Source organism: Amblyraja radiata, chromosome 10 (genome assembly GCF_010909765.2).
Source record: "Amblyraja radiata isolate CabotCenter1 chromosome 10, sAmbRad1.1.pri, whole genome shotgun sequence".
Lineage (NCBI taxonomy): Eukaryota > Metazoa > Chordata > Chondrichthyes > Rajiformes > Rajidae > Amblyraja > Amblyraja radiata.
The window spans coordinates 66493667-66518878 of NC_045965.1; the positions used below are offsets into that span (position 1 = coordinate 66493667).

The 25212-nt window shown below is 45.7% G+C and overlaps 1 long non-coding RNA gene and 1 pseudogene across 1 annotated transcript in view; both read right to left on the minus strand.

Moving 5' to 3' along the window:
• The window catches only part of LOC116978062, a 62319-nt gene that overhangs the window by 17626 nt on the left and 19481 nt on the right, over positions 1-25212 (minus strand). The window lies entirely within an intron of this gene.
• Positions 9871-9962, minus strand: LOC116978190 (annotated as a pseudogene).

Below are 25212 nucleotides of genomic sequence, written 5' to 3' on the forward strand. Positions count from 1 at the left end.
TTAATCTTTTCCTTTTTACATATCTAAAGAAGCTTTTATGCAGTTTTTATATTTCCCACAAGCTTTCTTTCATGCCCCCTCCCCGCCCCCCCTTAATCAACCCCTTTGTCCTCCTCTGTTGAGTTCTAAATTTCTCCCAGTCCTCTGGTTTGCCGCCTCTTCTGGTCAATTTATGTACCTCTTCCTTGGCTTTAACACTAACCTTGGCTTCCCTCATCAGCCACGGTTGAGCCGTCTTCCCAGTTTTATCTTTTCGGCCGACCAATTCGGGATGAACAATTTCTGCAGTTCGTCTATGCGATCTTTAAATATTCGCCATTGCATCTCCAATGACAACCTTTTAAGTATAATTTGCCAGTCTATCCGAGCCAATCCCATTTCATACCTTCAAAGTCTCCTTTATTCGAGTTCAGGACCCTAGTCTCTGGATTAACCGTGTCACTCTCCATCCTATTGCAGAATTCCACCATATTATGGTCACTGTTGCGCAAGGGGCCTTGCACAACAAGATCGCTAACTAATCCTTCCTCATTACACAATACCCAGTCTAAGATGGCCTGTCGTCTAGTCGGTAATGAGGAAGAATTTTTAGTCAGAGGGTGGTGAATCAGTGGAATTCTTGACCACTGGATATTTTTAAGGCAGAGATAGATAGATTCTTGATTAGTACGGGTGTCAGGGGTTATGGGCAGAAGGCAGGAGAATGGAGTTTGGAGGGAGAATAGATCAGCTATGATTGAATGGCAGAGAAGACTTGATGGAGGTGTGTAACCAGTGGAGTTCCATAGGGATCTGTGCTGGGATCTCTGTTGTTTGTGATGTATCAATGACCTAGATGTAAATGTAGATGGATTGGTTACGTTTGCTGACGACATCAAAATTGGAGAGTCCAGGACATGCATGTTCCTGTTAGTCAAGTCAAGTCAAGTCAAGTTTATTTGTCACATACACATACGAGATGTGCAATGAAATGAAAGTGACAATGCTCGCGGACATTTGTGCAAAAGACAAACAACCAAACAACCAAACAAACTATAAACACAATCATAACACACATATTCTTTTACATAATAAATAATGGAAGGAAAAATGTTCAGCAGAGTTAGTCCCTGGTGAGATAGGCGTTTACAGTCCGAATGGTCTCTGGGAAGAAACTCCTTCTCAACCTCTCCGTTCTCACCGCATGGCAACGGAGGCGTTTGGCTGACCGCAGCAGCTGGAACAGTCCGTTGCAGGGGTGGAAGGGGTCTCTCATGATATTGTTGGCTCTGGAGTTGCACCTCCTGATGTATAGTTCCTGCAGGGGGGCAAGTGAAGTTCCCATAGAGCGTTTGGACGAACGCACTACTCTCTGCAGAGCCTTCTTGTCCTTGGCAGAGCAATTCCCAAACCAGATGGTAATGTTCCCGGACAAGATGCTTTCCACCGCAGCTCCGTAGGAGCACTGGAGGATCCTCGGAAACACTCTGAATGTCCTCAATTGCCTGAGGTGGTAAAGGCGCTGCCTTGCCTTACTCACGAGTGCTGAGGCGTGTGATGCCCATGTCATATCCTTGGAGATGTGGACTCCCAGATATTTAAAACAGTTCACCCAATCCACAGGATCCCCATTTATCCTCAATGGAGTGTACGTCCTCGGATGATGTGCCCTCCTAAAGTCCATGATCAGGTCCTTCGTTTTTTTGATGTTCAAGAGGAGGCTGTTATCCTGGCACCAGAGTGCTAGACCAGCCACCTCCTCCCGGTAGGCCTTCTCGTCGTTGTCTGAGATCAGGCCCACCACCACAGTGTCATCAGCAAACTTAATTATTGAGTTGGAGCTGAACCTAGCCACACAGTCATGTGTGTACAGGGAGTACAATAGGGGGCTGAGGACGCAACCCTGGGGCGATCCTGTGCTCAGGGTGAGGGATTTCGATGTATTCCCTCCCATCTTGACTACCTGGGGCCTGGCGGTGAGAAAGTCCAGGACCCAGGCACTCAGGGAGGTGTTGAGCCCCAATTCCATTAGCTTCCCGGTCAGTCTGGTGGGGACTATCGTGTTGAAGGCTGAACTGTAGTCTATGAACAGCATCCTCACGTAGCCCCCCTTCTGGCTGTCCAGATGGGAGAGAGCGGTGTGCAAGACCTGGGAGACCGCATCGTCCGTGGATCTGTTCGGACGGTATGCGAACTGCAACGGGTCCATGTTCCGAGGGAGGAAGGCGCAGATGTGTTTCTTCACCAGCCTCTCAAAGCATTTCATGACTACCGAGGTAAGGGCCACCGGACGGTAGTCATTCAGACAGGCTGGGGAGGCATTTTAGAGTGAAGGGCAAGGCAAGTGAACGCAAGGATGCTTGGATGATAAGGGAAATTGAGGCTCTGGTCAAAAATAAGAAGGAGGTACGGGACGGAAAGGCAGCGGGGATCACGTGTATTCCAGGAAGAGTTTTGGGAACTGAGGAACAAGCTAAAAAAGTAAATTGGGAGGGCATGAAGGGGCAAGGAGATAGGACTCTGTTATCGGTATGGGACTCTGAGACTCTGGGACAAATGTAAGTGGTTTTGCAGATAGTGAAGATGGTTGTGAAAAATTGCAGCAGGATCTTGATCGATTGGCCAGGTGGGCTGACGAATTGTTGATGGAATTTAATACAGAGAAATGTGAAGTGTTGCATTTTGGGAAATCTAACATGGGCAGGACCTACATAGTGAATGATAGGCCTATGGAGAGTGTTGTAGAGAAGAGGGATCTAGGACTACAGGTGCATGGTTCCTTGATGGTCGAGTCGCAGGTAGATAAGGTGGTCAAAAAGGCTTTTGGTGCATTGGCCTTCATCAGTCAGAGTATTGAGTATAGAAGTTGGGAGGTCATGTTGCAGATGTTGGTGAGGCTGCATTTAGAGTATTTTGTTCAGTTCTGGGCAACATGTTAGAGGAAAGATTTTGTCAAGCTGGAAAGGATACAGAGAAGATTTAAGAGGATGTTGCCAGGACTAGATGATCTGAGCTATAGGGAAAGGTTGAGTAGGCAGGGATTCTATTCTCTGGAGCTCAGGATAATGAGGGATGAATTTATAGAGGTGTACAAGATCATGAGAGGAATAGATCGGGTAGATGCACAGTCTCTTGCTCAGAGTAGGTGAATCGAGGACCAGAGGACATAGGTTTAAGGTGAAGGGAAAAATACTTAATATTTTCACACAAAGTGTGGTGGGTGTATGGAACAAGCTGCCAGAGGAGGTAATTGAGGCAGGGACTATCCCAACATTTAAGAAACAGTTGGACAGGTACATGGATAGGACAGGTTTGGAGGGATATGGGCCGAACACGGGCAGGTGCGACTAGTGTAGATGGGACATGTTAGATCCTCTTCTGGAACAGAACGCAGTGAGTCGCCACGTTCTGGCAAAGCGCTGGAGAAATTCAACGGGTCAGGCAGCATCTGTGGAGGGAATGGACAGACACCCTTTCGGGTCATGCCTGTTCTTCAGTCTGATTGTAGTGGTGGTGAGAAATCTGGAAAAGGGAGGTGGGTGCAGAGCAAAGCGTTCCTAGTCCCTATTCCTTCAACTATTCCTTCTCTCCAGAGATGCTGCCTGACCCGCTGAGTTACTCCAGCATTTTGTGTCTATCTTTGGTGTAAACCAGCATCTGCAGTTCCTTCTTACCCCTTCCTAGTATTTGTCCGGTCAGATTCTGTGCTGCACTCTGCCTACTACACTGTACATCTTTGTGTGACTTGTGATAATCAGGATTGAATTAGAAAAGGGACATCAGTTACCTTCCGTGACAACTCGAGCGTGGTATGCGTGAGCATGGCACATAAGCTCAGGGTCATAAACTCCACTGGTGACAATAGTTGTGATCTTTGACCAGTCGTAATGCTTCCATTCGTCTCCTCCACCGTGAAATGCAAAGAGCTGGGAGAGAAGTGAAACAGTCATTTGCAAAAAAATGAAAGGGAAGCCAATTCTCTTTAAATGATTTTTCTCGGCAGAACAAGTTCACTTACGCTCCAAGACCAGGAAGTGCACGTGAACAGATCAAACCTGCAGCTTATTTTGAAGGCAGCTGTGTGATTACTGTTCAACCCACACTAGAAACACAGAGGACATACAGGATAGTAACAAGTCATTCTACATAACCAAACTGTGCTGACATTTGGGCTCACAGTCGTAGAGACACGGAAACAGGCCCTTCGGCCCAACCTGCCCATGACAACCAAGATGCCCCATCTACACTAGACCCACCTGCCCGTGTTCACCAATATCCCTCAAAACCTATCCTATCCATGTACCTGTCCAAGTGTCTTATATATGTTGCTGTAGCACCTGCCTCAACTACCTCCTCTGGCAGCTCGTTCCATACACCCACATGGGTGAGGCCAGGCGCCAACCCTTCCATACACCCACCACCATTTGTGTGAGAAAGGAGCTTCTCAGGGTTATGTCCCCTAGTTCTCGATTCCCTATTGCTAGGTGAAAGATTCTGCGTAAATTTATGGTGAGGGGGAAACGATTTAATAGGAATGTGAAGGGTAACTTTTTCACACAAAAGTTGGCGGGTGTAAGGAACGAGCTGCCGGAGGAGGTAGTTGAGGCCGTAACTATCACAACATTTAAGAAGCATTTAGACAGTTACATGGATAGGATCGGTATCGCGAGATATGGACCAAATGCAGGCAGGTGGGACTTGTGCAGATGGGGCATTTTGGTCAGCATTGGCAAGTTGGGCTATAGAGCCAGTTTCCATGTTGTATGACTCCATGAATCTACTCTATAAATTCAAGTACATCTTTTAATGACTGGTGTGTTTCTACTCTAAGGTTGCCATATTATTGAATTATGATTGGATAGATTGGGTGAGTGGGCAGATGCATGGCAGATGCAGTAAAAGGTGGATAAATGTAAGGTTATCCACTTTAGTGGGAAGAACAAGAAGGCAGATTATTATCTGAATGGTGTCAGATTCAGCAAAGAGACCTGGGTGTGCTTGTCCACCAGTCACTGAAAGTAAGCGTGCGGGATCTGCAGGCAGTGAAGAAAGCTAATGGCATGCTGGCCTGACGGGAAAAGGTGGAGATTTGTTATGAACTTGCCACCTCTGATCACATACCTATTGCTGCACGGTTAAATGTTGAGAATGTACCCCTGCTGTCCAGTAATAATAATGCTGCTTCCTCAAGTAAACTGGACTGGTCAAAACTGAGCAGTGATGCTATGGCTGGATATTCACTGCAAACGGACAGTTTTTTAAATAATATTGAATTGCCTCAAGAGGCCCTAATGTGCTCAGATATGAATTGTAAGGATGTGCAACATGCTGAAAAACTCTGTGCCATGTATGATGTTATTGTGAAATGTCTCATTGCCACCAGTGATCCCTTTTGTAAAAGCAAATGTAAGGTACCCAACATCAGACCTGGGTGGAATTAGTTTGTGGCTGAGCAGTACGCTGAGGCAAGAGAGGCCTTTAGACTCTGGTCAGAGGCAGGTAGGCCTAGACAGGGAGTATTGCTAGATATGAAAAAATGCACAAATGCTAGAGTTAAATATGCACTTCGTTTTATTAAGAAAAATGAAAACACAATGAGAGCAGACTCGCTTGCCAGGAAGCTACAGAATAACAACCTTACTAACTTCTGGAAAGAGGTCAGAGTAATGAATAACAGCAAAACACCCCTACCGTCTGACATTGAAGGTGTTAGTAGCCCAGAAAAAATAGCTGAGAGTTGGCGTGAGCACTACTGTAACCTTTTTAACTGTGTTAAAAGTAACCCAGTTAGAATCAATCCTGAACATATTGATCTCTCTGTAGATATGGTAGTTAGGGTAGCTGATGTCTATGATGCCATTAACATGTTGGATAACAACAAAGCCTGTGGTATGGACTGCATTACTGCAGAACATCTAAAATATGCCAGCTATAAGCTCTGCCCTTTGCTTTCCATGTGCTTTAATGGCTGTCTGGTTCATGGTGTCTTGCCAAATAATATTATGTCTGTAATGCTAGTGCCTGTGATTAAAGATAAGGCTGGTAGGCTCAACAGTATTGATAATTACCGACCTATTGCACTAGCCAGTATCTTATCTAAAGTACTGGAGAGAATACTGCTGACAAAGCTAGAAATGTATGTCCTTACTACTGACAATCAGTTTGGGTTCAAAAGAAAACATGGAACTGACCTGTGTATCTATGCTCTTAAAGAGATTGTGTTCAGGTACACAAGCCTGAATTCATCTGTATTCCTATGTTTTATTGATGTGTCCAAGGCATTTGATAGAATTAACCATGAACACTTGTTTGTAAAATTGCTAAATAGAGGTGCCCCTAAATTCTTAGTGAGAATCTTAGTGTTCTGGTATGCCCATCCAACGTTTTACGTTAAATGGGACAATGTTGTATCTGCTCCATTCTGTGTTAGTAACGGAGTGCGGCAAGGAGGAATTTTATTTAATGTTTATATGGACGAATTGTCAAATCAGTTAAATAGGCTAAAAACTGGCTGTCTTGTGGGCAACACTATTGTTAATCATCTGATGTATGCAGATGACCTGGTCCTGCTCTGTCCATATAGTGCTGGGCTGCAGCAGATGCTGAAGGTGTGCTCTCAGTATGGCCTTGATTGTGACATTAAGTATAACGCTAAGAAAAGCCGCATAATGGTAATTAGAAGCGCTGAGGACAGGGAATCAACTTTTCCGACCTTTTATTTGTCAGACAGTCCTCTTGCTGTGTGTGAGGAAATTAAATACTTAGGTCATGTCATATCTGATGACTGGAAGGATGACAAAGACCTCTACCGACAGCGCTGTAAAATTTATCTTCAAGCCAACATGCTTATAAGGAAGTTTTATATGTGCTCTGATTCTGTGAAGTGTTCCCTGTTCAGAACCTACATCACACCGTTATATACTGCTCAATTGTGGTCTAATTATAAGAAAAAGAGTATGCAAAGGCTTAAGGTTGCATACAATGATGCAATGAGGTTGCTACTTCGTGTCCCTAGGTGGCATAGTGCCAGTCAATTGTTTGTGTCCACTAGAGTGCCAACCTGTGAGGCACTCTTAAGACAGCTGATGTTTAGTTTTATGTGTCGCCTGGACAAATCAGAGAACCACATAATTGAAGCCCTAGTCAGCCCTCTGAAAAGCTGCTATAGATTCACTTCTAGGCTAAGACGGCATTGGTGCAATAGCTTATATATATTTTAGGCTAATATGCAATTTTTTAATGTATCTTTGTAATTCTTTGTACTGTTTGATGTGTTATATGGACCTGTGTCTGAAATAAAGCTTTAATAATAATAATAATAATATAATGAAAGAAAGGATGGGCTGGGCTTGTAGTCACAGGAATTTAGAAGGATGCGAGGCGATCTTATAGAAACATATAAAATTTTCAAGGAAGTGGACAGCTTAAATGCAGGAAATGTTGGGGTAGGTCAGATCCAGGGGTCACAGTTTAAGAATAATGGGTAGGCCATTTACGACTGAGATGAGGAAAAAAAAAATCACCCAGAGAGTTGTGAATTTGTGGAATTCTCTGCCACAGAAAGCAGTGGGGGGGCAATTCACTGGATGTCTTCAAGAGAGAGTTAGATTTAGTTCTTCAGGCTAACAGAATCAAGGGATCTGGGGAGAAAGCAGGAACGCAGTAATGATGTTGGGTAATCAGCCATGATCATATTGAATAGCAGGGCTGGCTTGAAGGGTGGAATGGAGCGCTACTGCACTTATTTGCTATGTTTCTATAATGCTCAGTGGTCTTGCATGATATTAATAGATATTAATACATTTTAATTACTCATCTCCACTATAATAGTAAGATTAAATGAGAACTTACCAGTTTGAAATTTGATCTTTATTTTATGAGGAGTTACGGTGAGCGATTACGTGAAGAAGCCCCGCCAGTCCGCAAGCGTATCAATCTTCAAAGCAGCGATGTGAAATCACAGATAACAGCAGTCGAAGTAACATAGTAAGACTTAAAGACTAGAACTACCAGATGATCTTTGCGATATGAGAGCCGGGAGCGGTGGGCACGTAATCGCTCACCGTAACTCCTCATAAAATAAAGATCAAACTTCAAACTGGTTCTTATTTAATCTTACTATTTTACTTCGGAGTCACGTGAGTGATTCCGTGAAGATATCAAAGCTCTGTGATTTCATGCCGTGAGAAACGAGTCTCCACAACCACAGCTGCTTCATTGACAGATGAGGGAAACATTCATAATGAATAAATAATAGTAACTCCTCTCATTCGGGAGTAACTAACCACTGAACCCAAGTAGAGTTGGCAAATACCCCTGGTCTGGCCATAGGTTATTATGAAATTCCCATCTCCTGAAGAGGAAATGTAATGCTTTCATTTCTTGGTGCTATCCCTGCATTTGCAGCGAGCACATACATGAATCGGTCTGGCAATCCGAGTCGCAGGAACGGTCCACTCAGAATCTATGTCAATAATTGATTTATCATGCAGAGGCTGGTTTCCCGAGCCACAGGCTAAACCAGCAAGTTTTATGTTAAGAATAACCGTAAAAGGTTGTATTATAATTCTCGACAAAGTGGGAAGCATGGCTGCATAGGTCAGTCAGACAGAACGACAACCCAGAGCGGGATCTTGCTGACTTTATTGCAAGACCCGACTAATGAAGCAAAATGAAGGGAGACAAACATAACTTCTTTCTCCTTGTAGCGAAAGTGTATTTTTTCCAATGTTATGCCTCATATTTTGCAACCGGTAAATGAGCCTGGAAACAAACATATCAATTGGGTATTCCATTGAGCCATAATTTCATTAAATGCTTTGTGATCCAACACCCATTTTATGTTGTCATTGATTATACGTGATGATATTCCAACATATATTAGGTAAATTATACAGGATATTCTGTCTTGATTGAACTCATGTGCCTAACATACGCCACCACCATAGTGTATCAACTTGACGTTGAACATGCAGATTATGCATATTCACTCAATAACCCTTTAACCTATAGAATGCACTAGTGTCTATTGGAAGTTTATACCAAGAACTGAATAATTGTTAATTGATGCAAATCTCCTCCGCCTCTGAACTAGATGGCATTCTTAATTTTCCACCTTAGAGCCCCATCAGTTATATTATAACTGAAATTTTACTGACCAGATTACTGGAGCAACGCTGAATATTGTTTGTCTACCATAGTGACCGTGGTAGCACCGGCTGGTAATAGCATAAGGTCTGTCTCAAGACCTACATGGCATTTGAGATTACCACTCTGCACAGCTGAATTACAGCCACTATATTGTCCAATTATACTTAATGAATTGAAGGCTGTTTTATCACAACAAGATTGTTCGAGGCTCCTATTAATTCCAATCTCTTACCTCAGGGCGGAGTCACAGGCTAATTAATAGCTAAGAGTAATCCCAATAATGAATAAATCCAATTGGTGTACCTTTTTCTTGAACATAGTTTGAGGCTGAAACAGTTGTTTTTAACCACTTACAGCGTTAGAATATCCTCCAGACCTAACAAATGTTTTTGAGCTCTGAGCAGTCCAAGCATTGGTTTTAGTAAAGTGGTAAATAACCTGGGAACTGAAGGTAACCTTCAGTTTGCAATGTTTATTATTGCCTTATCCAAATAATTTTCAAAATGTCTCCGATCTCTGTAAATGGGAGCATCTTAAGGAAAGCAGATGCGAAGTAAACGACATTCTGCATCTTTTCCACAATAGACAGGTCACGCCTGTGAATTCCGTACCTGCTCGAGCTACAATTCTGGCCCGTTTTCCGAGCTAGTCCCGAAAGCCATTCCTGGCCATAATACTGAGCCTGCCCTGAAAGACAACTCTGGACAATTTCTGTGCTTGGAACCTTAGTATTGTGCAGCTTCACATGGTTAGATGCCATCCATTTGTGTGTTGTAAGGCCACTAGGACCCCTTCCATCCTTATCAAGGGAAAATGCTATTTTCGTACAACACATAAACTAAGCACATGTTATCATTATCATTAGTACAAACAAGTGTAATTATTGCCAACTTGTAGATGGTCCCATATTTCCCTGAGCCTGACTTGGGTCTCGGATTTTAAGACCTCTGCCCAACTTTCATGCTGCCACCAACTTCAGTGAACTGCTTACTGTCAACGAAGGCGTTTGTTTATTCCCGTCATTTATAGCATGAGGGGAACTCTAACCCCTTCCGGGTATTTTCCACCTTCGTTTGCAAGGATTCCCTTGTATCCATACGCATTTATTCCAGTACGTTCCACAGATATGCTTTTAGAATTTTGAAGTTGGTTGTACTGACCACTGGTACTCTTTCATAGAGAGAGGATTTTTGGACAGCCTTGACCATGTGCTGCAACCAGAGTTTCCCGAAGAGACCTTCAAATATAAAGCTCCTTTTGCTGGAGTATATCCTGCTGGAGCTGTGCTCAACAGGATATGTCATCAATGCACAATCATGTCATCAATGCATCCATCCGCCTTCCTCAGTAAATGTTATTGTGTTTTGAACAAGTATTAATAACGTCGTGTTCCTTTGAATAAAATTCACGCGGCGTCATTAATACTTGTTTAAAACACAATTACATGTAGATGTAATGTAGATCGATGACACTTTGAGAATTTCTTTAAACTCACCATCATGAGTGAGGGCCCCGGAGCGCGAGAAGGGGCTTCTTCCTGGTGTGCAGGTTAGTCATTCACCTACCGACCCACGTTGTGTCTCTTTGTGTTTTGCTCTCTCCCTCCCTCTCTCCCTCTCCCGCTCCCCATCTCGTCTCTCTCTAGCTCTCTCACACTGTCGCCTCGGCATTCCCGGAATCATTGACGTTTTACGGTAGACAAAAATGCTGGAGAAACCCAGCGGGTGAGGCAGTCGCCTGGCCCGCTGAGTTCCTCCAGCACTCTGTGTTTTTTGTTTGGCTCTGAAGTTGAAGGTGGCTCAACGGGACGCGCAAGGGCTCTGGGGAGAGGGTTGCATTTCTGGTCGAGACCTTTCTTCAGACAATCACAACTAATCTCACCGACGAGAGTTCAGTTTAGTCTGAAGAAGGGTCTTCTCTCTAAAGTCGCTGCGCTGCCTGTCCTGCAGAGTTACTCCAGCTTTATGTCTATCTTCAATTTCAGAGAAATACAATTTCTCACGGGGGGCTTATAACGTCTCTAAACCCCTCTGAACACCTCTAAAACTCCTCTAGCCCCCCCTATTTCCCTCTATTCCCCTCAACAATTGTAAACACACCTGAACCCATCTGAAGCCCTCTAAACATCTCTAAACCGTTTAAACCCCTCTAAACTAGGAGGCTGCAAGGTGACTTGGATAGGCTGGGTGAGTGGGCAAATGCATGGGAGATGCAGTATAATGTGGATAAATGTGAGGTTATCCACTTTGGTGGCAAAAACAGGAAAGTAGACTATTATCTGAATTGTGGCCGATTAGGAAAAGGGGAGATGCAACGAGATGCAACGAAAAATGCTCACGGCAGACCAAACGTGTTAAACAGAAATTGGTCAGATATTGAGCTTTACACAGTGAGAAATCATGTGAAATAATCACTGAATTTAATTTTAAATGAATGTACCTGCATGTTATACTGTTTAGTTTGGAGATACCACCAGATAGTCTGGTTGATACAACCAGATTAGTTTGGAGATACAACCAGATTAGTTTGGAGATACAACCAGATAGTCCACTGAGTTCGCACCGACCAGCGATTTTTGTTACAGATTTGACAAATTTATTTGGCGGCCAATCAAACGCTGTCTCTAAGGGGGTTGCATCCAATCACCAACCAGCTTGCCTTAAAATTCCCGAAACTACACGAAATATAAACATACATAAATTTTTACTTTTCTAGAGTAGGGGCCCCGCCATCAGTTTTCTAATTGGGCCCCGCAATTCCTAGCACCGGCCCTGCCCCCAAGAGGACCCGTGGATATAAAGCTCCTGTTCCTGGAGCTGATCTTCTCTATACAGCCCTTACCTGAAGCTGCTGCCATGGCCCATGGGGTGACGTCTTGGGTATGAAGCTCCTCCTGGAGCCTGTCGTGATGGAGCATCGTTTCTATCAGGTGCTCCATCTTACCAGACGTCCACAGACGTCGTTTTTATTGGGAGGTGTATCCTCCTGGCCCAATTAACGGGCTTGCTTTTGAGTGGCTTTTCCCCCCCCCACAGGATTAGCCACGGTGCAGTCGGCACCCTAATACCGCAAGGATTTACCCCTCCACGGGAACCTCCGCGGTCTGGACGCCGCTGACTGCCTTGTCAGCGGCTGGAGTAATAGGCCATTCTCACGTTACGAGCTGACACAAGAGGTAACCCGAGTTAAACCTCGTGGTAATAATGTACGATTAATGTACGGCATTCGTGGATGCAACGTAGTGCGTCGTGGCGCTAACGGCAGGTTCTCGTGTAACTTGTCTACTCTTGCAAAAAATCAAACATGTTTGAAATTTTCCAAGAGTCAATTTTACTCTTGTGGTTAATAATTGAAACATTTTAACTCGATTTAAGAATGTAGTGGCCCGTGCGTTTACCTTAGTGTATCGTGAGTCTACCGTGGGAACTCTTTAACTCAGAGGGCAGGCAGCAGCAGATTGTCGCTCCCTTCAGTTTCCCAGCGACAGTCACCTGCCACGCGAGAGAGATCATGCACTGTTGTAGGTCTCCTTTGCACGTCGGTGTTTCTGTCTTTCTCCACTCATTGTTGACCCCATCTGTCACCACCCCCACCGTCCACCGGCTCCCGCGTTTGTGGTCTGGACTGGGTCTTCCCACAGCCCAATGCTGGTTTCCCCGCGGCTCGACTGGACTGCGCTACTATAGCCAGCAGGAAACCTCTGTAAGAAGAAGATCCTGCAGGAAAAACACAACCTAGTAAGTATTGAAACTTACCTGCAGGTTTAACTTACCGCTGGCAGGAATGAGTTGCCTGCCAGTCTGGTGCTTCGCCAGTGCGGATGACGTAATGAAATGCATGCGGACTGGCGGGGCTTCTTCACGAAATCACTCACGTGACTCCGAAGTAAAATCAACCAATACGTTTATTTATTTTAATTTAGAGAAACGCCGCACAGACAGCACCCGTGGTCAGGATTGAAGGCAGCAACTCTACCGCTGCGACACCGTGCGGCCTCAAATCATGGCCTTGTAGCGACGCCTGCTGGCGCACGCAGGTATCGAACCTGGCGTTCAGAAGCCGCGGTCGGTTACGTGACTCGGGAGGGGCTGTTGTTTTTCCGCGGTTTCACTTTCACGCGGCAGTTGATCGACTGACCACCATGGTCAGTCGCATGTGTGTAGACCTGTTGACCAAGAAACAATTTCAAAATAAAATCTGTTTAAATAAACTGCCTCCACAGATGCTGCCTGGCCCGCTGAGTTCCTCCAGCACTTTGTGCTTTTGCTCAAGGAGATTCCACGAAGTATCAAGTCTGCTCTGGAGGAGGAGCCATCTTGGGGAACGGCTGCTAACCAGCAGCCGTCCGTTTAATTCACTTTTTTTTTGAAGTTTTAGTAAGTCCTGTGCTTTGTCTGTTGGAGAAATGGACTTTTTAATGTGGGGGGAAGGGGGTAATTATACTTCTAGGTCCCTACCTGGTCGGTGAGGCAGATTTTTCTCCGGGCTGCCCCGTCGACCCGTCCTCGTGGCCTACCAGCGGGCGTGGAGCGCCATTTCCTGGCGAGGACCGCCCAGCACCTCGGCTTCGGTGGCGGCACAGCGCTGGAGCGCTATCGTGGAGTGGAGTGGGCGATGCCTTGCCTGGGTTGCTGCGCTGGATCGACGCGCTGGAGCTCCGGTGAGCTGTGACCGCTGAGTTCAACACCTCCGGGCTGCGGGTCTGCAGAGCGGAGCGGGCGGCGCCGACTTTAACATCGGGAGCCTGGGAGCTCCAAACTGGCGCGGCCTTGTCGGCTTCGGTCGGTCCCCAGTTAGGAAGCGGCCGTTCCAGGTGGCCCAGCCGCTGAGTGGACTCTCCCGACGCCGGGGCAACAGCACCCGGCCAGAACGGCCAGGAACATCGGGTAACCATTGTGGGGGAATGATTTTTTTGTGTGTAAGTATATATGTTAGTCTGTGTCCAAGATGGCTGTCGGAAGGGAGAGTGTACGCTGGCGCGGTTTGGCTGCCGCTGCTCTCTCTTCACATTGTGTTTTTGATTTTTTGTCTTTGGATCGAATTCTGTTTTTAATTTGTGTATTGGTGATGTCTTTATTATTTATTTTATTCCGATTATATGTTTTATTATTCTTGTTAATCTCTGTAAGGTGTCCTTGAGACTTTTGAAAGGCGCCCACAAATAAAATGTATTATTATTATTATTCAATCATGGCTGATCTATCACTCCCTCCCACCCCATTCTCCTGCCTTCTCCCCATAACACCTGACACCCGTACTAATCCAGAATCTATCTATCTATATCTCAAAAATATCCACTGACTTGGCCTCCACAGCCGTCTGTGGCAATGAATTCCACAGATTCACCACCCTCTGACTAAAAAAAATTCCACCTCATCTCCTTTCTAAAAGTACATCCTTTTATTCCAAGGCAGTGCCCTCTGGCCCTGGACTCTCCCACCAGTGGAAACATCCTCCCACACCCACTCTATCCAGGCCTTTCACTATTCGGTACGTTTGGACTCACCTGCACTGGGTAGCGTCTTCTTGCGGACAGAGGCCGGCAATGGGTAGGTTCCAGGCATTGACAATCTTCGATACAGGAACTGCTTGTGACCCATACTGCAAGCACAGCCCGAGACAAGAGTACTGCCACACTCGTGCACATCCTATCTTCCGAGCCTTGCTGGATACAACACACAACGGACACAGCACGGCTACTTATGTACCGAGCGGCAACACAATATGACGTCTCCTCGATCTATTCATATCTTGACGATGTTGCAATTGTGAAATGCTGACGTGAGCTTCACGTTGTCAAATGTAACTTTGTCTATAATCCTCCTACATGTATCTCCTGGGCAACATTTAGTCTTGACCTTCTGTATTAATTAGAGTCACAGATCATGGACACACACCTTGTGTATTTTAGACATTCAGGAGTTCATAAGTGATAGGAACAGAATTAGGCCATTCAGCCCATCAAGTCTACTCCGCCACTCAACCATGGCTGATCTATCTCTCCCTTCTAACCCCATTCTCCTTCTATCTCCCCATTATCCATGACACCCGTACTCATCAAGAGGGGGAGGGATATGGGCCAGAAACAGGCAAATGGGAAGTTTAAATGGGACATCTTGGTGAATCTGTGGAATTATTTGCCACAGATGGCTGTGGAGGCCAAGCCAATGAATATGTTTAAGGAGGAGATTGACAGATTATTGATTAGTACGTGTGTCAGGGGTATGGAGAGAGGGCAGGAGAATGGGGTTGAGAGGGAATGATAGATCTGCCATGATTGACTGGCGGAATGGTCTTGATGGGCCGAATGGTGCTGCATGTGCTGTAAGGCAGCAACACTAATGCTGCGCCACTGTGCCACTCTCAGAAGTTAAAGGGAATTCATCATATCTCCAATGACTTTACCAACTTCTACGGATGCACTGGAGGAAGCATCCAATCGGGATGCATCACAGCTTGCTTTAGTAACAGCTCAGCCCAAGACCCCAAGAAACTGCAGAGAGTTGTGGGCATCGTCCATCACACAGACCAGACTCCCCACCATCAAGCCCATCTACACTTCATGCTGCCTCGGGTAAGCAGCCAACATAAGCAAAGACCACTCACATCCGGTCATTCTCTCTTCTCCTCTCTTCTGTTGGGCAGATGAATAAAAAACTTGAAAGCGCGTACCACCAGACTCAGCAACATTGTACTTAGACTCTTGAAAGGACCGCTCATGTGCTCAGGTGTAATTGTCGATCTTTCAATCTACCTCATTGCAGCCATTGCACTTTTTTTCCCCCTACCTGCACTTTCTCTTCAACTGTAACATTTGTTTTCTTTCCGCCCTCGATTTTCTCTTTTGTACTACCTGTTGTACTCATGAATTATACGATTTGACTAGAAAAATAAGATTTTTCACTGCTTCTTGGAACAGGTAATAATTATAAACCTATATAAATATTACTCAGCTGCATATTGTAACACGAGTCAGAGTCGGGATGACAGGTTTATTCCCGTTAATCTACCTGTAAGCGACCAAGATCATTTCATTTACTGTTGGCGCAGCGGTAGAGTTGCTGCCTCACAGGGCCAGAGACCCGGTTTGGTCCCGACTATGGGTGCTTATCTGTACCGGTGTTTGTATGTTCTCCCGTGACCTGCGTGGGTTTTCTCAGAGATCTTCATTTTCTTCCCACATTCCAAAGATGTACAGGACTTTGGAATGGGTAGGATAGGGACCCACAATCCAGTTTATATCAACTGGTGGATAGGGTGGGAAGGGTCAAAAACTTCAAGCTCCTGGGCGTGCATATTTCCGAAGATCTTTCCTGGTCCCAGCATACTGACGCAATTATAAAGATGGCACATCAGAGCCTCTACTTCCTGAGAAGGTCACGGAGTTTCGGTATGTACTCCCTCGAACTTCTACAGGTGCACTGTAGAGAGCATACTGACTGGCTGCATCGTGGCTTGGTACGCAAATTGGATGTCCAGGAGCAGAAAAGAATGCAAAGAGTTGTGGCCACTGCCCAGTCCATCACCAGCTCTGACCTTCCCACCATTGAAGGGATTTATCGCAGTCGCTGCCTCCAAATGCTGCCAACATCATCAAAGACCCACACCATCCTGGTCACATACTCATCTCTCCGTTGCCATCGGGAAGAAAGCACAGGAGCCTGAAATCTGTTCAGGAACAGTTTCTTCCCCACAGCCATTAGGTTATTAAACACACCATCAAATAAGCTCTGGACAATGAGTCTATTATTACTATTGCACTTTATCTGTTATTCATTGTGTGTATATGGTCTATGGTCTAAAGACACATTGAACCTTTATCTCCCATTCTGTATTATGTTTACATATTCTGTTATGCTGCAGCAAGTAAGAATTTCAGTGTCCTATCTGAGACATATGACAATAAAACTCTCTTGACTCTCGACTCTTGGTTTGTAGGTTAATAAGTGTAAATTGTCCCTAGTGTGTAGGATAGTTTTTGTGTGCGGGGATCGCTGGTCGGTGCGGACTCAGTGGGCGAAAGGGTCTGTTTCCGCACTGTATCTCTGAACCAAACTAAACTACTTACTGCTAATCAGGAAGAGATGGAAACATAAAAGTCATTGATAGAGATCGATAAAGCATAAAAATAAGGGGCATAGACTAAAACTGCTGCAAGTTAATGTTAAAATAGATGTTGACAAGTTTACTCACCAAATGTTTTTAAAATGACTTCCAGGAAGGATAATAGAAGCAAACAAATGATACGGAATCTGTCTGTAAACAAAGATTCGAAAAAAGGAATCAGAGTTAATACTTACCTGACAAACCCGATGGAGATGAATTTGCTAAAGGCGTGGATGAAAACATTGTTCAGTGCGCTGTTCCACAGGTCATCCGGAACACAAAAGACAGGATGGTCGGCCCATCGAGTCCATGCTGACCATCCATCACCCCCTTCACACACAAGTTCTACATTATCCCACCTTCTCGTCTACTCCCTACACACTGAAGGCAATTTACAGAGGGCCGATTAACCTACAAACCCGCACGTCTTTGGGATGTGGGATGAAACTAGAGCATGATGGGTGGCATGGTGACGCAGTGGTAGAGTTGCTGGCTAATAGCGTCAGAGACCCAGTTTTTGGTCCAGACCACACATGCTGTCTGTACGGAGTTTGTACGTTCTCTCTGTGACCAGCCTGGGTTTTCTCCAGGATCTCCGGTGTCCTCCCACATTCCAGACATGCAGGTTTGTAGTCTAATTGAGTTAGTTTGATTGTAAATTATCCCTAGTGTGTGTAAGATAGTGTTAGTGTATGGGGATCGCTGGGTCGGCATGGACCCACTGGGCTGAAGGGCCTGTTTCCGCGCTCTATCTCTAAACTAAACTAAACACCCGGAAGAAACTCATATAGTAGTGGGGAGAATGTGCAAACTCCACACAAACAGCACCCGAGGTCAGGATCGAACTGGGGTCTTGGCACTGTGAGGCAGCAGCTCCACCACTACTGCCGCCCCAACCTCGGCACAATAGTACAATGGTACTCTATTTATCACTTGTATCAAGTTACAGTGAAATTCAGTTTTGTATACAGTTCAGTACAAGCATCACTGTACATGAGCACTTAGATACATCATAGATAAGCACCTCAGACACAGTACAAGTGGTGGGAGTAGTAGTCGAGCTAATAGGACTTGATGTTTCAATCTCTGTAATAAGTCGGCACTCTTGCTATTTGCAGTGGGATTGGAGTGGTGAAAGGCAGGGTAGGTACGTAATCAGGGTCATCATGTGGGCACCCTCCTTCTTTGACGTTTCATTGATAAGCCCACAACATCTCCAGAGGCCTCAACGGTGATACCTGGTGTCCCAGTTACACTCCCCCCTCAATTCCATACCCTCCTGTCTTCATCTTGCAGCCCAATTGTTGTCTCTCCTCTTGATCTAAATCCAATTGCTGCTTTTTTCTGTAGAATTTGATAATGACTTGATTGCTTGTTGGAGGGAGCGAACCCTCACCCCCATTTTCTTTATTAGCCTGGTCATAGATGTAGCAACAAATCCCCTGCATCCCACTTCGACAGGGAAAATCTTGGTCTTCCCGCCATTCTCGGAAGCTTCAGTTGCCAGTTCAGAGAACGTGGTCTTTTTCCCCTCATAAGCTTCTTCAACACCATCTTCCCATGGAACTGTCAATTCCACAACATATGCCAACTTGGCTGTTGTGGACCACAGGACCATGTCTGGCCGGAGTGTTATAGCCACAATGTCTGGGGGAAACACAAGCCTTTTTTCTAAGTCCGCTTCCATTTTCCAATCCCGAGCAGGCTGCAGAATGCTAGCATCCATTGATGTTATCTGGTGCTCTGGAGGTTGGCCTGCTGGTACAAATGTTGTGAAGTGGACATTTCCTGCCGATGTTGGTGGGGAAGCATTTGTGATCGTTCGCCTCTGTTCAAGGATTGATGCCAGCTGTCTGAGAACGTGGTTATGCTGCCAAGTGCAACGACCTTGGCCGCGGCTCATAGTGCATCCTGTTAAAATGTGCCTTAGTGATGCAGGTGCTTGGCAATAGGAGCAAGTGGGGTCTTCTCCGAACCACTGCTTCAGGTTCTGGGGTGATGGTAGAACATCATGAGTGGCTCTGATAACAAAACTTAGCCGAGATCTCTCCATTTGCCAGATGTCACGCCAGCTGAGTTTCCTCTTTTCCAGGCTCTTCCAGTTAGTCCATTGGCCCTGATTGGCCATTGAAACAGCCTTGGCGTGTCGCTCTGCCTCCTCCCATCTTCTCACCTCCTCCACCACGAGCCATCTCTTCTGCACTGATGTTGCCTTGTGCCATTGAGGAGCTTTTGGGATGAGCCCGAGCCCGGCTCTCCCGTGTTGGACTTGGCCAACCACATCCCGGAAATGAAGAGCAGACTTAGCACTCTGAACGGCTTCAGATCCGGAAGTGACGCCGCTGTTAACAGCTGCGGCTCGCCTGCAGTCCGTCTGTTTTTACTTTTTTTTTTGTTTTCTTTGTCCTGTTTTAGTTAATTTTGGTTTATTAGGTTGTGTGTGGGGGGGACATGTTTTCTGTCTCTTCCTTCGGGGGAATGCGACCTTTTCTTGTCGTATCCCCCTTCTCTGCCTACGTCTGCGCTGAGGCCTAATGGAGGAGCTGGTGGCCTCCAACTGCGACCGACCTCAAGGCTCCGGAGGCAGAGCCAACCAGGACTAGGCTGGCCGACTTCGGGGCTGAGGCGGCCGCGGCCCGACTCGCAGCTGAGGCTGCGGGACTCGGGGCTGAGGCTGCGGGACTCGGAGCTGAGGCTGCGGGACTCGGTGCTGAGGCTGTGGGACTCAGAGCTGAGGCGGCGGGACTCGGAGCTGAGGCTACAGGACTTGGAGCTGAGGCGGTGGCAGCCCGACTCGCTGAGGCGGCATTCCAGCTTCGGCAGCGGCCCGAATCGGAGCTGAGGCTGCGTTTCGGCGGCCGCCCGATTCGCTGAGGTGGTGTTCCAGCTTTCGGCAGCAACCCGACTCGGAGCTGAGGCGGTCCGACTCGGAGCGGAGGCGGCGTTTCGGTTTTCGGCAGCGGCCCGAATTGGAGCTGCGGCGGCGGCGACATCATTTCGGAGGTTCGGTCGCGGGCCCAGTGGACGACCGGGAGCTCGCAGGTTGCAGGTTGGTGACCTGTTTCCGGAGCTCCCGAAACTACAGCTGCGTCCGCTGGACTGGAGGGCGGCATCTTCGGCTTGGATCGTCTCAGCGCAGAGGGAGAACAAGGAGGGAAGAGACAGAGACTAAGACTTTTGCCTCCATCACAGTGAGGAGGTGCTTGGTGATTGGTGCTTGTTATTTATTATTATTGTGTATGACTGCAGGCAACGAAATTTCATTCAGACCGAAAGGTCTGAATGACAATAAAGGAATCTAATCTAATCTAGATGGGGTCCACTTCCTCCCTGCTGCCACACTGGGGGCCACTGTTCGAATAACAGTATCTTCAGATTCAGTGAGGGTCATGACCAACCTTGCTTTAGTGCATTTGAACTCTTCCACAAGTCCTGCAATGGGCAATTCCAATTTGCCACTCCCGTACAGTCCGACAGCACTTAAGCATCGTGGAAGTCCAAGCCACTGTTTCACATGTGCTGATCATTCTTTCCAGCTTTTCCACTTTGTTGATGGGGATTTCATACATAGTTAAAGGCCACATGTTCTTGGTAGTATGCCAAACTGGAAGCACCACAGCTTGAGTTTTCCTGGTAGCAAGGTTTTGTTGATGCGAGCTATGTGCATGATGGTATCCTTTTACAATTGTTCAAACTGCTCGGTGTCTTTGAGCTTTGCCTCATACCATGGACCAAACTCTTCACTGGCATTTCTGAAACAGTTGTAACTGGTATTCCGTCAATATGAAATCTTTGATCCTTGACTTGACCTTTGACAATGGAGATGCTTCTGCACTTGCTGGGTTTAATCTTCATCCTTGCCCATGTGATGTTTTGATGAAGTTTTTCCAGAAGTCTCTTGGTGCAGGGAATAGTTGTTGTTAGTGTTGTTATATCGTCCATATAGGCTTGTTTAGGTTGTAACCACTGACCACACTGTCGCTGTTTTCCTCCCACAACCCATTTTGATGCTCTGATAATGAGCTCCATTGCCATAGTGAAGGCCATTGGGGAGATGGTGCACCCCGCCATGATGCCTACTTCCAGTGGTTGACACGCAGTGGTAAAGTCTGATGTTGTGAGACAACATTGCAGATCCTGGAAGTAGTTTTTTACCAGATTTGTTATTATTGCAGGCACCTGAAAGAATTCAAAAGCAGTCCACAGTAGCTAATGAGGAACTCATAGGCATTGGCCAGATCAAGAAACAAGACATGCAGATTCTTTCGTTCGTTCTTAGCAGTCTGGATTTGATGCCATATGATGCTGGTATGTTCAAGGCATCCCGAGAAGCCTGCTATGCCAGCCTTTTGGATTGAAGTACCAATGAAATGGTTTTATTTCAGATACTTTGTAAGTCTTTTCGCCACCACACTGAAAAAGATCTTTCCTTCTTGTTAAGAAGGTTTATTTGCCGAAACTGTTCGATGGTGGAAGAATATTTTTATTTTGGGATCAGCACTCCCCCCGCTCTTCGCCAGGCTTTGGGGATGACTTGCTTTTCCCACGCAACCCTCATGTTCTCCAGAGGAATGTCAGAATATCTGGGGCATTCTTGTAGACACAATACGGAACACCATTAGGGCCTGGTGCAGAGGCCGCTCTTGCCTTTCTCACTACTTCTTTTACCTCACTCAGCTTGGGAGGGCTGATGTCAAATTGATGTTGTGGGGGTGAGATTGGTGGGATGTCAGCGGGGACAAGTATCGGTTCACCTTTTAACTCATCAGCGTGGATGGTTCTGATGTGTCCTTCAACCTCCTTTTTTGAAGCTTTCATTAATCCGCTTTATTCTTTTGTGAAAATGCCATCAAATAGTCGCCCGTTCTTTGGCACTATTTGAGTCCCAGTTTGTAAGTATAGCTAAGTGTAAAGGTTTCCAATAAAGAGAGAAGTGTCTCAACCCGAAACGCAACTTGTCCATTTCCCTCCACAGATGCTGCCTGCCCTACCGAGTTCCTCCGGCATTTTGTGTTTTGCACTGCATATATGTGCTTGACATCTATCAACTCGTTGAATCACCGTAAACCTTTATCTTTCCCCTGCATGATGGAACACAAGTGCGGTCAGTACAAAGTGTCCTCCATGTAATATTGCTATTTTGGCCAGTAATCTGCGTACATAATATCTGTCCGGGAGGGTCACTGAGAACATCAGCAGCAAGATTATTTTCCCCAGAAGTGGTTTTGTGCTGAAAGTAAAGCAATAAGAATGTGGGGAATGTGTAAACAGATATGGTTGTTAGGGGCTGTCACCTCTCTTTGCTTTTATCTGAATTTATAACTGAATTGTTCATGAAATGATTGAAGTCTTCAGTATCAGCTTACAAATGGTGACTTGGTTCTTTTCTTGAAAATAAAAATGAGACCAGGAGAAAATGAAATAAACAGCTTAAATTAATGTGCGGCATAATCGAATGGTTGGGCTTTATACATTTGCCAGGCTATATATCAAGTAGTGACCAAAACCATTGTTTGTTGCTTGAATGTTGTTATGTACACTGTTAATAAATGAATTATGAATTACATGAGGTGAAATTTATTCAGGGATGTAATAAATGTTCGCCTCTGACGCACAAATCACAGCATCTTTTCCTATAACCATAACCATGAGCCAACAGAAATGGGTGTTGTCACCAGGGTTTGAGCTTAATGTGACCAGGTCAATATTTCTGTCGCATACCTCGTGTATCATGGGATATAAATCAGGGAATAGATGACCTTATCCATCCTCCTGCAGGGGACATTTGGAGCTGTGTACAGGTGCCTTTGAAGCTTAAAGAGTTGTACAGCATCGCACAAAACAATCTCCCTTCTATTGACTCCATCTACACCTCGTGCTGCCTCGGCAAGGCCAACAGTATAATCAAGGAAGAGTCGCACCCCGGACACTTCCTCTGCTCCCCTCCTCCATCGGGCAAAAGGTACAGAAGTATGAAAACGCACACCTCCAGATTCAGGGACAGTTTCTTCCCAGCTGTTATCAGACATCTAAACCATGCTATCACAACCAGAGAGCAGTGTTGAACTACTATCTACCCCATTGGTGACTCTTAGACTACCCTTGATCAGACTTTACTGGCTTTACCTTGCACTAAACGTTATTCCCTTATCATGTATCAATACACTATAAATGGCTCAATTTTAATAATGTATTATTTTTTGCTAGACTGGGTATCACACAATAAAAGCTTTTCACTGTACCTCGTAACACGTGACAATAAACTAAATGAAGCATAGAAACAGGCTCACCTCATCTATGTTTTGGAAGGAACTGTAGATGCTGGTTTATAATGAAAATACTCAAAATGCTGGAGTAACTCAATGGGACAGACAACATCTCTGGAGAGTAAATTGCTCCAGAGATGCTGCCTCACCTCATCTCGCAGGCAGTGAAGAAAGCGAATGGTATGTTAGCTTTCATAGCAAAAGGATTTGAGTATAGGAGCAGGGAGGTTCTACTGCAGTTGTACAGGGTCTTGGTGAGACCACACCTGGAGTATTGCGTACAGTTTTGGTCTCCAAATCTGAGGAAGGACATTATTGCCATAGAGGGAGTGCAGAGAAGGTTCACCAGACTGATTCCTGGGATGTCAGGACTGTCTTATGAAGAAAGACTGGATAGACTTGGTTTATACTCTCTAGAATTTAGGAGATTGAGAGGGGATCTTATAGAAACTTACAAAATTCTTAAGGGGTTGGACAGGCTAGATGCAGGAAGATTGCTCCCGATGTTGGGGAAGTCCAGGACAAGGGGTCACAGCTTAAGGATAAGGGGGATATCCTTTAAAACCGAGATGAGAAGAACTTTTTTCACACAGAGAGTGGTGAATCTCTGGAACTCTCTGCCACAGAGGGTAGTCGAGGCCAGTTCATTGGCTATATTTAAGAGGGAGTTAGATGTGGCCCTTGTGGCTAAGGGGATCAAAGGGTATGGAGAGAAGGCAGGTACGGGATACTGAGTTGGATGATCAGCCATGATCATATTGAATGGCGGTGCAGGCTCGAAGGGCCGAACGGCCTACTCCTGCACCTAATTTCTATGTTTCTATGTATAGACTTTATATCTCTATGGGAGAATGGAAAGTAATCAAAATGTGCGCTTAAAAGGGCACCAAACAGATCTAAGCTACATTTTAATATACAATTGCATACATGTACCTACAAGTGACAAATAAAATGTGTGGATCACCTTTGAAAATTACATAGTTAAAATACCACTTGGTTTAGTGACTGAAATGAAAAAAAAAATTAACTAGATCCTGGAAACCAATAACTGTTGGCGAAAAACCAGTCCAGGTCTTCAATTTTGAGCTCCAGCCCCATCCTAACTTAGTTGTGTGTGTGTGTGTGTGTTAGTTGTCTGTGTGTGATGTATGTGTGTTAGTTGGCTGTGCGTTATGTGTGTGTGTGTGTGTGTGTGTGTGTGTGTGTGTGTGTGTGTGTGTGTGTGTGTGTGTGTGTGTGTGTGTGTGTGTGTGTGTGTGTGTGTGTGTGTGAAGGAGAGGAAGAAGAGAAGGGAGTGGGGGAAGTAGAGAAAGAAGGGAGGGAGGGAAGGATGGATAGAAGGGGAGGGAAGGGAAGGAGAGGGCCGGCGGCAGGAGCAGATGCCGGGGACGGGCGGACGGGTGTTAGTTGAATTTTTATGTTTCTATGTTTCTATCTATGCTGCTCATGTTACCTGCCTATCCAATACTACTTAATAGGATTAATTTGGGCAGCACGGTAGCGCAGCTGGTTAAGTTGATGCCTCACCGCACCAGAGACCCGGGTTCGATCCTGACATCGGGTACTGTCTGTGCAGAATTTGAACGTTCTCCCTGTAACCGAGTGGGTTTCCTCCGGTTTTCCCCCAACATTCCAAAGACGTGCGGGTTTGTAGTTTAATTGCCTCATGTGTAGGGAGTGGATGAGAAAGTGAGATAACATAGAACTAGTG